General features: G+C 34.1%; 1 pseudogene; it reads right to left on the reverse strand.

Moving 5' to 3' along the window:
• The window catches only part of LOC149191569 (uncharacterized), a 64206-nt pseudogene extending 47076 nt beyond the window's left edge, over positions 1-17130 (reverse strand).
• Between the last annotated feature and the right edge of the window lie 232 nt (positions 17131-17362).

The following is a 17362-nucleotide window of genomic DNA, read 5'->3' on the forward strand; positions in this document are numbered from 1 at the left end:
ATAGTATCTATGTACCAAATTGCAGTGAGCGCAAGAAGCTTATCTTGAGGGAGTTTCATCTAAAATCATATTCGGGTCATCCAAGATCTCAAAAGACATTGAAGGCGGTGAAGAAGTTTTACTATTGTCCAAATCTGAAGAAGGAAGTGGCAGAGTTCGCAACTAGATGTTTATATTTTCAGTAGGTAGAGGTGGAATGCAAGCATCTAGGTGGTCTACTACAACCTATTGCAATTCTAGAATGGAAATGGGAGGTCATTTCCATGGATTTCATCATAGATCTTCTGAGCATAGTGAGGCACTGTGATTCTATTATGGTCATGCTTGACAGATTGAGCAAGGTAGCTCACTTCATTCCGGTAAAGACTACATATTTAGCCAGTGAGGTAGCACAGGTGTTCAAAAGAGATATAGTGCGACTACATGGTGTTCCAAAGAAGATTGTGTCAGACAGGGATGAAAAGTTCACTTCCAAGTTTTGGAAGGAGCTATTTGCAAGCTTGGGTACAAAGTTGGCCTACAGTACAACTTATTATCTTTAGATAGATGGTCAGTCACAGAGGGTCAACAAGATCATGGAAGATATGCTGAGGATGTACGTGATACACCAACAGAAGAAATGGAAGGACTCATTGAGGATGAGTCCTTTCGAGGCATTGTATGGATGGAGTCGTAACACTCCCATCAACTGGAGTGATCCAGTGAACAAGGTACTTATTAGACCAGATATGTTGATGAACATGGAGTAGGAAATGTAGTTTATAAAGAAGAATCAAAATGAAACAGGGGATATACATAAGATTTATGAAGATCAACATAGGGTGTTCAAAGAGTTTCAGGTTAGGAAGCATGTGTATTTACACATCAAGCCCAAGAAAATATCTTTTATGATTGGTTTATGTGCCAAGTTCGCACCACGATATTGTGGGCCTTTTGATATCCTTGAGAGGATTGGACCAGTGGCGTATCGACTTGCACTGCCTCCAATAGTGAAATTCCATGATTTTTTCAATATTTCATGGCTTAAGAAGTAAATAAAGGATGTTGATCATGTTATTTATTGGTTTGTGTTACAGGTGGAGCAAGAAGGAGAGTTCCAGCCAGAGCCTCAGTGCATATGGTAGTAGAAGCATCTCCTGCTCAGGAACAAGGCCATATAGCAAGTTAAATTGTAGTGGAAGCACTTTGGGACTGAAGAAGATACATGGGAGATGACAGATCAGATGCAGACCTTATATCCTTCATTGTTTTCCAGTTGAGGCAAAGTAGTTTTGGTTTGATGTTGGTTTATGTTTGGTATATGTTTTGTTGATGTTTTGATATTTGTATATGTATATGTATATGGATGAAAATACCACCATGAGCTAAGTTATAAAGCTCCAATAAGCAGTATGGTTATTATCTTGTCATGTTGTCATGACGTTTTTCTTTTGAGCAGGTCCTTCATTGTAAATAATGTAAAGAGTTAAGTTATAAAGCTCCATATGAAATATGTTTTCTTTTGAGCAGTTTGCTGAGGTCTTGGTGTGGTTTAACACTGAGGATGATCTTCCCTAAGGGGGTGGGTTCTATAACATCCCTGGTGAAAATTTCATGTAATAAATGTTAATAAAGGAAAAACAAGACCACAGGTAATGGAAATGTATTCCAAGTTGAATGTTGGGCAAATATATCCTAGTGGCATCACTGGATGTGTGTTTTGGCTAAGGAAAATTGGAAAAGGCTAAGGTAAAGGCATTAAAAGGAAAAAGGAATTTTTGGCACATTTATTATGAAAATAAAGGAAATTAGGAGAAAAGTAAGGTGAAAGGTCACAAGTTGCATGTGAGGAGGAAATTGAAGGAAAATAATGGAAAATGAAGAAAATAGTGGCATCATTCATAAAAGGGATTCTAAGGACCAGTTCATGGCTTTTGTCAATTCAACCTTTTGTCAGTTCAATTTTGGAGCTCTCTCATTATTCTCTCTCTCTCTCTCTCTCTCTCTCTCTCACACACACACACACACACACACACACACACACATACACACACTCTTGGTCACTTAGAGTTTTCTTGGAGCACTCTAGTTTGGAGCAAGGAAAGGAAATGCAAGCAAAGGAAATGAAAAGAAAGCAAGGATCAAGGAAAGGAAAGTAGGATCAAGCAACTTCGGCAGGAATACTTGCAGGTAACCTTTTGCACGTATGATTTCCTAGCTGGTTTGGACATGCATGAATTTTCATGTTGGTGTATGGTTCTCTTTCTGTCAGTGGCATGGTTTTGCTGGGTTATGACAGTGGTTTTCAGCCTAGCCTTGCCTCTTTCCAGATTCCATGGTATGTTGGGATGTTATTTTAGTTTTTGAGCTTTGGAATTGCTGGATGGATTTTAGAATCTGGGGCAGAGGTGGTCTCAAGGTTCACTCCCAAAGGACTAGGAATCCCTTGACCAATTTTGGCAGGATACATGGTAAAGCCTGAGGGAGTAGTCTCAGTTTATGGCCTAGTGATCTAGGTTTCGATTGCGGTAAAGCCTGAGAGACAAGGAGATAGAAAATTCCTCAAGGATAATGATGGATTCTAGATGGCATTCCAATTTATGTTCGGTTTTGATTGGAGCACAGGTTTTGGTGTGATCGCAGTTTGATGAGGGTGGAGGTGCTTTTACCTCTTGATTCCCTTACTTGTTCTTAGATTGGTTGTTCTATGAGATCCGACATTCATGCTTGGAATATGGCACGGGGGTGACTAGATGAAGGAGAGATTTGGTTCAGCCATGCCTATGGTCGGGTGGTACGTGGAAGTCCCAACCCTAGTTAGATTTAGCTATGATTAATAAAAGCTGCATTCTCTTACTTTTGCACTGATTTATATGTGGATGGTTGTCATATCTTTGATATTTATATGGTTTTGTGCTGGTTATAAGCATGGTTTAATGACTGGTTTATGTCATGGTTATTTCATATATTTACTTGTAACTTCTAAATGGATGGATGCAATAACTAATTGATGATGTAGTAGTTCAATGAAGAAGGAGGCGATCCTTTTGGTTATGTTTCATAAGTCCAGGTTTTTATGCTTTGTCCTATATCCTAGACTTGTAGGTGGCATTGATGAAAAGTTTTTGATAGAATGTCAGTCCCAGTTGGGGATGCTTAGGTCTAGTCCTGAGGGTGATTTTTTATTGATCAACATTTTTATCATGTTTTTAATGAATTTTGAAAGTTACAACAAGTTTTGGGCAGAGGCCAGGATTTTGGGCTAGAAAAGTGGCTTCAATCCTGGGGTTGTTGGCATAGAACTAGCAATTTTGGTCCACAAGCACTGGCGGGTAGGCTTGTGAGAGCAACTTTGGGTTTCTAGTTGCTCCCTTTCCCATAGAATGAGAGAGATTATGGCCTAAGAGATACAGAGTAATAGTGGGACGCGAGGATAGGTTGTCTGAATGCCTGACTTGTCTCTTAATGGTTTTGTTGATGATGTTGGATGATTGTATGTGATGTTCTGTCAATTCCACTTCCTTAAGGTGACATAGGAGGTCGAATCTGATCATAGTAACATCTCTCCTCATGTTTACCTAGTTGGCATGGTTACTTTGGGTAGACCTGGGAGAGGGTGTTAAAGGTAAGCTCGAGGAATTTATCCCATTACTCTTCACTGGGGCATGAAAACTTAATGACTTTTCTGTAAGTTTCATCCACTTTAGTATATTCCTCAAATGTAGGTTTAGTTAGAAAGAGGTGGTGAATTTCATGTTCAATGAATAAATCATCTTGCAGACCTTATAAGAAATATTTACCACTGAGCATTCCTTTCACCTTTTAAAATTTGGAATCATCTTTTGTTATTTTATACAACCTCTCCTGGTAGTTTTCCTGCAAAATTAGCTGATTTTTCTTGCCTTCAAAGAGGGAAGACCTCTACTATGCAAAAGAGAGAATTTATTGTGAAATTTATTGATCTGAGCTTTTAGAATTTGGCACTTGTTCTCCAACTATTACATGGAATTTTTCCTTTTCAGAACTCTCCTGAGTGCAAGGACTGTATCATTTTTGTCCTCGATCCCTAAATCTTCGATCTCTTCTTTAGTTTTGGAATTTACGAATTTTATAATCCTCTTAGCCTCTACATTCTTGTGCTCCAATTCTTCTTTGATATGTGCTATGGATTCATTGGATTTATTAACAAGTCACTCTTGTTCAAATATAATTTCTATTGAAGTCCATAATTTTGAAAAAGTTGAATTGATATCTATCCAGAATTTTTTTTCTGGCCTCTGTCATGGTCAGAATAGTGAATGACTCATTCATGTATTTTTCTAACTGTTTAGTTAGTCTGAAGCTTTTCTATAATTTAGAAACATATGAATTTCCAACCTTTATTTTATTGTCTTGGGCCTTCTCTAATTGAGCTCCTAGCTTCTCAATCTCCATGTCCTTTAGTGATAGGTATCCCATAGCCTTTGAAAATTGGTTTTCTGGGTTTTGACTTCACTTTGTTTCTGTTGTTGATATTTTTGTTGTAGATGTCCCTGCTCCAGTGTTGATTTGATTTTCACTTTCCTTGATTAATTTCTCCATTTCTGCCTCCATTTTTGGATTTTCATATTCTGTTTGACTATCATATGAAGCATTTTTTTCTTTTCCTTTTCCAGTTGTCCCACTTCCTATGCTTGAGGGTGTTCAGTTGTTGATAACTTCAGTTGTTTCCTTAATGCCTAAATGTCTACATTTTTTCTTTTTATTATTTCTTCATCTGCTTTTACATCATTAGGATTCAATCCTAACTTTATAACCATATCTTCTAACCCATTAATATTATTATTTTTAGCTAGAGAAGACATATTCCTAACTATAGCTAGGAGTGAATATTTTTTAATGATGCTTGTAATTCAGATGCTGCCATGGAAGAACTTGTTAATGATGTATAAACCATTTCACTCTCTTGTTTTTCGAGATCAATTTGATCTATAGGATGTATCTGTTTAGTATCAAAGGAAAATACAAAATGTTTATAATCATTAGCTCTTCTAGGGATAGGGACCTTTGGTTCCAGAAATGCCAGCTAGAAATATCTTTTTTCACTATCTAACGTAGATAACAGGCTGGTCTGAGTTATGGAAGATTTCTTCCAGAACTCTACATATTTTGAAGTCTTCAATGCCTCATTTTTCTTTTTCATCTCTATGAATTTTTGATAAATACTCTGATGTCCCGAAGAAGGGGAAGAAGGAGAATCGATGATGGCTTCTTCTGTTTGTTGTAATGAGAATGCAGGCTCTCCTAAAAGTGTGATTGTGGTAGGCTCTCTAGAAGTTTGGACTTCTGATGACTCTTCTTCAACATTGATGGGCTTTCTTCTCTTAAACACTTCGAATTCCACCTTATGGAACTCTGAACTTGCTGGGGATATCCTTTCCCTCGACCTTTTAAATTATTTTTTCTTCAGCCTAGGAGTTTCCAATGTTGTCTGATTAGAAACCTTCTCTTAAACCTCTTGTAGTTATTTCTCTTCCCATTCCTCTAAGTTAGCATATTGTTTAATTTAAGGCTTTGTAAAGTGTACATATGGTGCAAACTTCTGTTCAACTCTCATGGATGATATTACTCCCATGGGTCATATGCTTAGCTGAAACTTAATTTAAATTTCATTCGCTTTAAAAAATCATTAACCTCCTTTTCTATAGCTTTGGTATTAACTATGAGTGGGACAATCTATGCCTTTATTTTTAAAGTGAGCTTTCTTCTTCCTGGAAACAAGTTTGTCTATTATATTCTAATGAAAAAATCCTCATGCAAAGGAAAATAGGTAGTTCGTAATGTGGCAACTCACAACCATATATTCCAATCTCTAAAACGTTCTGGTATAGATACCAATATCCAACTTTGGATTGCTCACTTAGGTGTAGAATCCTTTTAATCTCCATAGAAATCCTAGGAAGGACATCACAACTTCACAAACAAATTTCCATATGCAAGAATTGGTTGACAAAGTCACTAAAAGAGAAATATTTAGAATTTTTTCTCACTTTTGAGGTCCAATGAATTATTGACTATGGATTTACTTCAACATCAAATATCTATAAAGGAAACTTGAACCTTTCTGGTTGATTATAAAAAAACAAATCAACCAAAATTGACTCGTTCTTGAATGTTCCTTTAGCACTGAACTTTAAGAAGTGATCATGGATTACATCTAACAAGAATTGACTATAATTAAACATAATTGAGGGTTTCTTGTTAGATGAAAACACTGATAAGAACCCTAAGATAACTTTGTCTACCCACTTATCATTTGGATATCCTAATAGACAAGAAACCATGGAAATTACCTGCCTAGACATCTTAGGAAACATTGCAGAGGGATAAGGTGGATTTGTCCTAGGTAATTCAAAATTCTCTAGTAGGAATGACTCAAAAATATGAGCTCTTTGTGAGAAAGAAATATTTTGATAAATATCCATAAGGGCATCAGTAGAAAAAGGGTGAAGGGAGTCTTGAGGTTTTAATTGCAGGGCTTGACAAATTGATTCAGAAGTTATGGAGAAAAGAGTCTCATTATTTTGAGCAACTATAGCTCTCTGACTTGGGAGGTATCGAGCTTCACACCAGGTGAAAAACTCTAGGAAATGGTGTGTCTGAGGGAAACAAAACTGAGGAAGAAAGGATTCCCAGAAGGAGAATTCGTCACCAATGTTCTCATACTTTTGGAATGCCCAATTGTGAAGTTCGTACAAATCGAATTCAAAGTTGGTTTCAGTAATCTTGAAATCAGTAACAATGAGAGGTAATTCATCTATATTAATCATAGGAGGTAGTAAGGGATTCTCTACAGATACTTTGGATTTTCCTTAATAGCTTTCCATTTTGGGAAGAATCAAAATCAGTGAGAACGATTGAGAATTTATCTGAGAGTAGTGGGGATTGATAGTTGTTGGTCATTAGAATTTTCTCAAATTGCGTTCTGAGAGATCTGGTTGCAGGGGGAAGGTAAAATTATTTGGTTTAACAGGGTAATGGATTTATTAATTTTTTCATAAGGGTTTTTTGTTGAATTAACCATTATTGGCATGGAGGTTTAAATTTTTTTAATGTTGGAGGGATTAATTAATGCAATAAAGGTTGCCTGGCTAGTCTGGTGGGAGAGATGGTTGCAACTAGAAATGGAAAAAGGCTGGCAGAGAGTATAAATGATAGAAACAATGGCGGAGGAGGATAAGTGGATTGCGGGGGTGGACAGTGGCGGTATATAGTTTTAAGGGAGGCTGTTCACGCAAATGATTAGAGGTCGACACATGTACACAAGCGAGATCACAGACACCACTTTGCGGACCCCCCCCCCCCCCCCCCCCCCCCAAATAATTGTTGGGAGTGTTGGGGATCCTGTAATTCATCTTCTGTCGTCGATATAGGCACGTGGCATCGTGACCATTGAAAGTTGTGTAAAAAATTATGTCTTCAATAGTAATCAAATAAAAAACTTATTTATAAGATTTTATTTGAAAAATATATAATTTTCGAATAAAAATAATACAATTAGTGGCATTTAAATTTGTGCGCTTATTCTCAAACATAAAAATATTTTTTCTTCTCTTTCTTTCTTTTCTTCTCTTTGTTTCTTTTTGGTTTTTCATTTCTTTTTATTATTTTTATTTTTCTATTTTCTTGCAATCAAAATAAATTTGTAAAACAATTCTAAGGGTAAAAGTAAGTTACAGTGTTGGTTCCATCTATGGACTGCTTCCCCCTGTGGGATGCAAAGAACATGTAGATCCATGTTCCTTCTCTTCGAGCGATGGAGTCTTCATTGTGAAAATCAAACTTTCTCTCGAAATCTAAAGAGAATTGGAAACATACAATGACGATGTTGAAAAACACTCAGTAGTGGTTATAATTCTTGAGATATTGCCCATTGACTAGAAATGGGAATATTCTCCTTCCATATTCCGTAGGATGAATGTATTATTTCCTTTGACCTCTACAATGTTGAAAGGTCCTAACCGTAGGTTATCAAACTTTCCATGTTTTCCTCTTTCTTCTCTTCTTGCATCCCATCTGAGAACCAAATCCCCTTGTCTGAAATCTCTTTCTCTAGCTTATATATCAAACAAAATCGTCATATTTTCCTGATATTGTCGAAGTTTATGTTGACCTTCAACTCTATCTTGATTTAGCTCAATAATTTGATTTATCCTTCTTGAAAAATTATCTACCTCTTCATATGACTCCTACAAAAACTTCATGACTCAAAATTCTAATTGAGTAGCAAAGATAACTTCTATTCCATAAACAAGTTGAAAAAGAGATTTATGAGTAGACCTTTTAGGTGAAACCCTATTTTCCCATATTACATATTTTAGATGATTGTCCTAGATTCTTTTATGATCTTCTAACCCCTTCTTGATTAATTTAAACAGTCTTTTATTTGATGATTCTTCTAGCCCATTCCCTTGTGGATAATAAGGTGTAGAGTGATGTAAAGCAATCTGATAATTTTGACAAAATTCAATCATCTTAATGCTACTAAAATCATGAGCATTATCTGTAACTATTTGTCGTCGACAACCAAATCTAGAAAAAAAAATTCCTTCAATAAATTTTATCACCACTATATCTGTTGCATTCCTTACAGGAATTGCTTCTACCCACTTTGTGAAGTAATCAATGGTTTTTAATATCCATCTGTGTTGATTACTTGAAGAAAGAACTATTTCACCAATGAAATCTAATCCCCACTACAATAAAGGAGCTTCCACTAAAACTGGAATAAGAGGAAGTGTTTCTAACCTATGTTTTCCTACAAATATTGACAAGGATACAACTTCTCACCTTTGATCCAACCTGTGAAAAACATAATGGCCTGTAGAAACCTTCTCTTAATATCTTATGTGCAGTTTCTTTCCAAGAATAATGTCCTCCATAAACTCCTTCATGAAACTGCTCAATTACTCCATCTGTCTCACTTTCAATCAAACATAGTAAGAGGATATTTAAGGGATCCTTCCAATACAAGTTTGATTTTACTATGCATTATTTAATTTCCTTTAATTTGAGGGATCTACATTGATTCTTTGTAAATTCAAGAGAGTAATCAAAATCACGTAAAAAATGTGCAATATCTTTGTACCAATCTGATAATAAAAACTTTTCATCAACGTGTAGAGGAATAGATACAAGGATTGAAGTGGAAGAAGGTTCTTGTAGATTCTTCTCCACTGAAGAATGAGAAGTTTCTTGCGGCTTCTTCTCCCATGAAGAATGGGAAGGCCCTTGTGAATTCTTCTCCTCTGAAGAATGAGAAGGTTCCTATGGATTCGTATCCTTTAAAGAATGAGAAGGTTCTTGTGGATTCTTCTCCCCTAAAAATTGAATTATGGTATTGATACCAAGTATTTAACAATTTGATTATACCAATTGCTTAGCTAGACCCTGTCCTTTCACTAGCTTTGTAGGTCTGATATCTAAATCAAACTCTACTAACTTATCAATCCATATCCCCCTCTTTACATCTGTATGAAATTGAGTCAACATTGTCTTTACTACATTGTTAGGCACATAAGAAATTATAGGAGAATGTAGAACATAAATCCTAAATGCTTTCAAAGCTTGTACCAAGGCATAAGTTTTTTTTTTTTCTATTATGTCATATTTTAGTTCAGCACCTCTCATGGCCTTGCTAAAGAAATCATTTGGATGTTCATGTTGATCATTATTTCTCTGCAATAAAACTAATGTTATGGTAGTATCTGAAGTGAAGGAGAAAACGTCGAATTTTTTGAATAATCAGGACTTGCAAGCACTGGAACCTTAGAAATTGCCTTTTTTATTTGAGAGAAAGAGAATCTAGCTTGGATGGTCCATTTAACTTTATATATTTCTTGAGCATATCAGTAATATCTTTAACAATTTCAGCAAAATTAGGTATGAACGTTCTTAAAATTTTTATCTTCCCTAAGAATGACTGACTTTCTTTCTTATTTCTGGGAAAGCTAATAGCCTAAATTTTTGAAACTCTTTTAGGGTCAATTATAACTCCTTGTTTAGAAATAATTTGTCCTAACAATCCCCCTTCCCTCATTGTAAAGAGTTTTTTTTTAGGATTAAGGGAAATCCCAAATTTTTTATACCTCTCAAAAAATTTCCTCAAGTTTATAAATATGTTTAGCATTATAATCGAAAAATATTGTCAAATCATCAAGGTAAATGACTATGAATTTATTTACCTTACCAACAAATGCCAGATCCATTTCCCTCTGAAATGTTGCTCCAACATTGACCATACCAAATAGAATTTTGGCATACATGAACGTACCCCATGGAATTGTGAATGTTGGCCTTTCTCTATCTTCTTGACTGACCAAAATCTGATTGTATCCAAAAAAACCATCCAACATTAAAATCCCATTAGACCCTGATACTCTTTGAAGTAATTGATCCATTTTTTAAATGGATAATTATCTTTCAATGAAAATTTGTTCAAGTTTCTAAAATTGACACATAGTATTATTTCACCATTCTTCTTCCTAATAGATACAAGGTTAGCTATCCATTCAGATTATCTTAAAGAAACAATTATTTTTGCATCCTACAAATTTCTTATTTCTTTCTCAATAATAGGTAGTAGGACTGGAATAATCTTTCTTAATTTTATTGAAATGGATTAGCTCCTGGTTTTAGAGGAATTTTGTGCTCAATAATAGTTGTGTCATAAGTTTTCAATTCTTCGTATGACCATGAAAATACATCTCTATATTCTTTAAACAAATTGACATATTTTTCTCTTATGTCTTGAGGCAGACTGGTTGAGATTTTAACATTTCTGATTTCTTCTGTAGTACCAATATTATAGTCTTGTATATCTTCCTGTTGTGAATTTAACAATGAATATTTTGACACATCATTTTGATCAAACAGTTTTTCAAGGGGAACTAATCCCTTTGGAATATGATTATTTGATAATTGAATGATATCATGATCAACAATTTTATGTTTAAAGTTCATATCTAAATCACCATCATTTGATTTTATTTCATCATTGTTTTCTTCTTCAACATGTAAACCAAAAAATTCATCAATGGCCTATAAGAAATTCTTCAATTGCTCGTCATATTCAAAGACTTTCCAATGTCTTAAATTATCTGGAATGGAAGGTCTATACTTTACTTCAATATGATATTGTAATTGCAAAGGATCAGGTATTTTGAAAGAACTTGCAGAAACTTCCAAGGAATCTGCATGAATATTATCTTCTCTCGGAATTGCTAAAATATTGAAAGCCCGAAAATAATTTTCCATATGGTCCCATGCTTCATTTCTATAAACTATGAGTCTAGAATGTTTTGTTTGACAAATATTTCTGATATTTTTTACAATCAATTCTGAATCACCAAATACTGTCAGGTTTTGTACTTTCAAATTTTTAGCTAATTCCAATCCTAAAATTAAAGCCTCATATTCTGCCACATTATTTGTGACTTCAAAATCTAATTTGAAGGATTGAGTAATGTTTTTCTTTTTAGGTGAAATGAGTACAATTCCTACTCCAACTCCATCCTTAGAAAATTCTCCATCAAAATACATTTTCCAAACATCTCTATCTTAAAACTGAGGCATATTTACAGTGTCTTAAATTCTGGTTTGTGGATTGCACATATCACTTACAGCCAAAGTAAAACATCCAAAATCTTTATCAATATCATATATAGAATGATTTATTCCCTAATTAGCTTTATAGACAGTATTTATTAATCTTACTTTTGTGTAAAACCTTAAATTTTCACCTATGTAAACTGGGATTGTAGCATAGGACATATATATATGTAAGCTTCTTCCAATCTTAACACAACAATATATTGATAACAAAATACCAAATTTGGGAGGAATGTCTGTAACAACTATATCCAATACTACTATTCCCTTCACAAGGATTTGAGCAAGTGTAACAACTAAATATTTGATTAATACAATCAAGGTAATTTCTTTGAATCAAATGTGTATAAATCATGACAAGTCTTGGTAATTTGCAACTAAATTTGGTCCATGATAAATTTAGGCATAAAATTATGGGAAGCACCAAAATCTAGCATACAGTTGTACAAAATAAAATCATGAACTTTTAATGTAACATAGAAAGGTGGCACATTTTCATCTATCATATATGAACTAGGCCCAAAAACTACTAAAGGTTTCTCATCCTTTAGGCTAATCACGTCTCCTTCGGCATCTATACTTGAATATTGTATCCATTTGGAGACTTGTTGTTTATAATCTGGATTCATTGAAAGTTCAGATAAGGGAATTGGAATTTTTACCCTTTCTAATTCTCTTTCAAAATTAAAAAAGTTGGCACTAATTTTTTAGTAGAAGATTGCTCTTGTAACTGATTTTGAGGTTGAACAGTCGGTGTTTAAACAAATTTCTCTTGAGGCTTGTCAGAGCTAACCTTTTTTACACGCCTACCAGGACCTTGTCTAGGTCTTAGGTTATATCTCCTATTCAATTAAACAATGAGAAACTCAGAAAAAGCTTGGTATTTAAAAACTTGAGAGGCTTTTATTTTGAGTAAGAAGATGATCCTGACTCATAGGGACAATATCATTTTGAGATGATGAAACTTCAAAATAATTGATATCATTTGTGACAACTGGGACTACTTCCTCAGGGCCTTGATCATCAATCATTAATGGAAGTTGAATTTATTGGTCAGTATTTGGTCTTTGCAAAATTTGAGGCTGGAAAGGTCTTCTATATTGTACTAGAGGTCTATTTACAACCTATTGGGCTACTCTGGGATGAGTTTCCATTCTTGAAATTTGATTTGACAAATTTCGTAATAAAGAGTTTATTTAATCAATTTTGTGTTATTCTTCTTTATTATTTTATGATGAAGTACTTTCTTCCGTAGATTTCATTTTCCTTTAAGCTTTTTTTGCCTTTGCCTTCAATTTACTAGATGCTGACATGTTAGCTTCTACCTCAATTGAATTGGTATGCATGTCAACTAAGGTTTCAAATTTTCTCTCTCTAGGCATTACAACAAAACCATCATCAAATGCTTTAGAAAATATAACTTTAGCTACAATCCCTGGAGGTTTCCAATCTGGTGGCATATTATTGTAAGTATTATTAAATCTTTTGATAACGTCTACAACAGGTTCACCAGAGTTTCTTCTCAATTCTTCAAGTTATGTTGGATAATAAACAAGATCCTTTTTAATTCCGCATTGATTCTTGAAGATGTTGGTTAAGTCAGTCCACGAGTTTATAGTTGCATGGACCATGTTTTGACATTTCCCTCTAATTATTGAATAAATAATCTTGTCAAAACATCCTCATCTTCAATGTTCATGTTGTCTATAAAATTAGGAAATGCAGCCAAATGATCTTCTACAGATGGTCATGTTTCTCTATTAAATATGGGCAAATGTTTCAATTACCCTTAAGGAAAATCATGAAGTTGGGTTGCAGGTGGAAGTACTAATGATGCATACCGAGCTGTTACAATTGGCCTAAATCCAACCATTTGGTGTTGTAGTAAAACTATTTTTTTAGGATAGACAACTTTTCTTGAAGATGGCTTAGATGGGGGTTTAGGCTTCTTGAAAAATTGTGGAGGAACAACTAGTTTTTGGACTTCGAGTATGAGATTCTCTTGATATTCAAAGGCTAAAGGATTTGTATAAATTTTGATTTCCTCTTCTGAATTGTAAGAAATATAAGGATAAGTATGTATGATAGAGGAAATGAAATCAACTATCTTAAATTTAGGTAATTTAAGTTCAAGATCTGCTTCAGTATCAGCTTCAGTATCAGATGGTTCTGAATGGGAAGCAGGAAACTCAAAAGACTCAAGCTGATGAACTAGTAATGCTAATTGAAGATCTACTCCTTTAGAAAAGAGTTCTAAAACATTAGGTGGTAAATATGATAATTAAGTAGGGATTGGGGTTGATTGAAAAGGCTCATCTTGTGACTTTGCTTCAGGTGGAAGTGAGGCAAAAGTAGAAGTGCAAGCTTCTAATCTATGTATGATAGATGCAATTCTCATAAGTCTCTCTGGATTTGATAAACCAGAGAAAATCTCTAGATCTGAATGAGATATGGTATGCCTAGATTAAGCTATAATAAATATTTGAAATCACCAGGTGAAATATTTTAGCCTTCTAACCTCTTATTCACCATTAAGACATAATTCTAATCATTGTCCTAGGGAAAAACTTCAAACTTCGTTCCCCGGCAACAACACCAATATGATTTTGTATCTTTGTAGATAGTTATAGGCTAGGGAATTTTTCCAAATAATCTAAGGGTTTTAATTGAGTTGGATGACCAATTCATTAAACTTTAACACTTGTAAATCCAAATATTTTTGAGAAGTTCAAAGAGTTGATTTTCATTCACAACAACATAAAATATTTTAATTGATTTTGAAAGTGGAAAATGATAATTTATTTGATAATAAAACATTCATATTGAATACTTAATTAATTAAATATAGTTGATATGTGTAGAATAATTATACATCCAAACAATATATATTCAAGATATGCCATAAATCAACAATTTAAAGATTTAGAGGAACTAATTTGAACAGAATGCTCAAATAGTTAATCTCTATAAAGATAATAACTTTGCAACGGGTTATCAAGGAAGTTAATACTTAAATTAGCCTTGCCCTAACTCCTATGTTACCTTGAATATATGATGAAAAACATAAATGAATAAACCAGAAAGACTCACATGAACATAAAAGTTGTGAAGAGTGAAGTTAGAATCCTTTGATTATCTTCATATTTTTTCCAGAATAGTACAATAGTGTCACTAGATCATCACAAGCGTTTAACCCTTATTACTTTGAATTAAAAAATACTTATAGAGTGTAATTCAAAAATATATAAATCTAATATAATTCTTTTACAAAATACAATATTATCCAAACTGATTTGGAATCTTTACAAAAATAGAAGACAAAATAGAATTTCTGAACTAATTTTGACTAATCGGCATACTATTCAAGGATGTTGTTTGATGACTACTGCTTCAAACTGAATTTTATGCTTTATGCTCCTGTTATCCTGCTTTCTGCTCCTTCTTTCACTACAACTAGTTGCTGAAATCTTACATTTTGCTCCCTTTTTCTCTACAACTGCTTTTGAGAAATTCACTTTTCCTATTCAATAAGCTCAAGGAATTTATCCCATTCCTCTTCACCGGGGCATGAAAACTTAATGACTTTTATGTAAGTTTCATCCACTTCAGTATATTTCTCAAATGTAGGTTTAGTTAGAAAGAGGTGGTGAATTTCATGCTCAATGAATAAATCATTTTGCAAACCATCTAAGAAATCTTTACCACTAATTGTTCATTTCACCTTAGCAAATTTGGAGTTATCCTTTACTATTTTTCTAACCTCTCCTGGTAATTTTCTTGCGAAATTAGCTAATTGTTCTGATCTGTCAAAGAAGGAAGACCTCTACTATGCAAAATAGATAATTTTTTGTAAAATTTATTAATATGAGCCTTTAGTATTTGGCACTTATTCTCCAGTTGTAACATGAGATTTTTATCTGTTAGAACTCTCCTGATTGTGAGGACTATATTAGTTCTCTCATTGATCCCTAAATCTTCCAGCTCTTCTTTAGATTTGGAATTTAGGGATTTTATAATTTTGGTAGCCTCCCTAGGCTTGTGCTCCAATTCTTCTTTGATATTTGCTATGGCTTCATTGCATTTATTAATAATTTGCTCTTGTTCAAACATTATTTCTATTGAAACCCATAATTCTAAAAAAATTGAATTAATATCGACCCATATATTTTGTCTAGCTTCTGTCAAGGTCAAAACAATGGCTGACTCATTCAGGTATTTTTCTAACTGTTTAGTTAGTCTAAAGCTTTTTTGTACTTTAGCAAGATATGCATTGTCATCCTTTATTTTATTGTCTTGGGTCTTCTCTAATTGAGCTCTTAGCTTCTCAATCTCCATGTCCTTTAGTGATAGTTCTCCCACACTCATTTGACAATTGTTTTGCTAGGTTTTTACTAGTGGACTCTATTTCTATTGTTGATACTACTGTCGTAGATGTCCCTACACCAATGTTGATTTGAAGTTCTCTTTCCTTGATTAATTTCTCCATTTCTGCCTCCATTTTCTAGATCTGCACATTTTGTTCAACTATCATACAAAGCATGTTTTCCTTTTTTTTCTAGTTGTCCCACTTCCTGTGCTTAAGGGTGTTCAGTTGTTGGTAACTTCAACTGTTTCCTTAATGTCTGAATGTCTACATTTCTACTTTTTATTATTTCTTCAACTTCTTTACATCATAGGATTCAATCCTAACTTTATAACCAAATATTCTAACCCCTTAATCTTGGTATCTTTAGCTAGAGAAGACATATTTTCTAGCTTTAGCTGGGAGTGAATGTTGTTTAATGATGCCTGTAGTTTGGATGTTGCCATGGCAGAACTTGTTAATGATGTATAGATCATTTCACCTACTTGTTTGTGGAGATCAATTTGATCTATAGGATGTATCTGTTTAGTATCAAAGGAAAATACAAAAGTTTTATAATCATCAACACTTCTAGGGATAGGGACCTTTGGTTCCATAAATTCTAGGTGGAACTTTCCTTTTTCACTATCTAAGGAAGATAGCAACCTAGTTTGAGTTGTGGAAGATTGCTTCTAGAACTCTACATATGTTGAAGTCTTCAATGCCTCATTTTTCTTTTTCATCTCTATGAATTTTGCAAAAATACTCTATTGTCCTGAAGAAGAAGGAGAAGAAGGAGAATCTATGATGGTTTCTTTTGTTTGTTGTAATGAGAATACAGGCTCTCCTAAAAGTGTGATTGTGGTAGGCTCTTCAAAAGTTTGGACTTCTGATGACTCTTCTTCAACATTGATGGACTTTCTTCTCTTAAACACTTTGAATGCCACTTTCTGGAACTCTGAACCTACTGGGGATATGCTTTCTCTCAGCCTTTTCAATTCTTTTTCCTTCAGCCTAGGAGTTTCCAATGCTGTCTGACTAGAAACTTGCTCTTCAACCTCCTGTAGTGTGTTCTCTTCCCATTCCTCTAAGTTAGCATATTGTTCAATTTTAGGCTTTGCAATGTGTACATATGGTGCAGACTTTTGTTCAACTCTCATGGATGATATTACTCCCAATGGGTCATATGACCAGTTGAAACTTAATTTAAATTTCATTTGCTTTAACAAATCATTAACCTCCTTTTCTGCAGCTCTGGTATTGACTATGAATGGGCCAACCTATGCCTTCAGTTTAAAGTGAGATTTCTGCTTCTTGGAAACAAAATGAGTATCATCCATATTCATCATTTTTCTGATATATTCTAATGCAAAAATCCTCATGGGGAGGAAA

The sequence above is a fragment of the Pinus tabuliformis genome, chromosome 2_2 (assembly GCF_031772625.1).
Source record: "Pinus tabuliformis cultivar Carrire ecotype Pingquan chromosome 2_2, CPIR1, whole genome shotgun sequence".
Taxonomy (NCBI): Eukaryota; Viridiplantae; Streptophyta; class Pinopsida; order Pinales; family Pinaceae; genus Pinus; species Pinus tabuliformis.